The sequence below is a fragment of the Glandiceps talaboti genome, chromosome 5 (genome assembly GCF_964340395.1).
Source record: "Glandiceps talaboti chromosome 5, keGlaTala1.1, whole genome shotgun sequence".
NCBI lineage: Eukaryota > Metazoa > Hemichordata > Enteropneusta > Spengelidae > Glandiceps > Glandiceps talaboti.
Genome location: NC_135553.1, coordinates 22,584,236 through 22,584,448, shown reverse-complemented (window position 1 = coordinate 22,584,448; position 213 = coordinate 22,584,236).

Here is a 213-nt window from a genome sequence, read left to right as displayed (position 1 = left end):
ATCAACGATATGGCGATATGTCCATGTATAGATGCTGACTAGATATCTACTCGACGGTTATATGCCATTAACATCAGAATGTTTTCTTTGCCGTCTTCATCTGAATGACTTGTAGTCACAGTTCAGCATCGTCGTAAACCACACAGCCTCTTTTACGGCACCGTCAGTCACGTAAAAAAATGTCAACTCTGGTTTCCCAGAATGTAGTTTGGT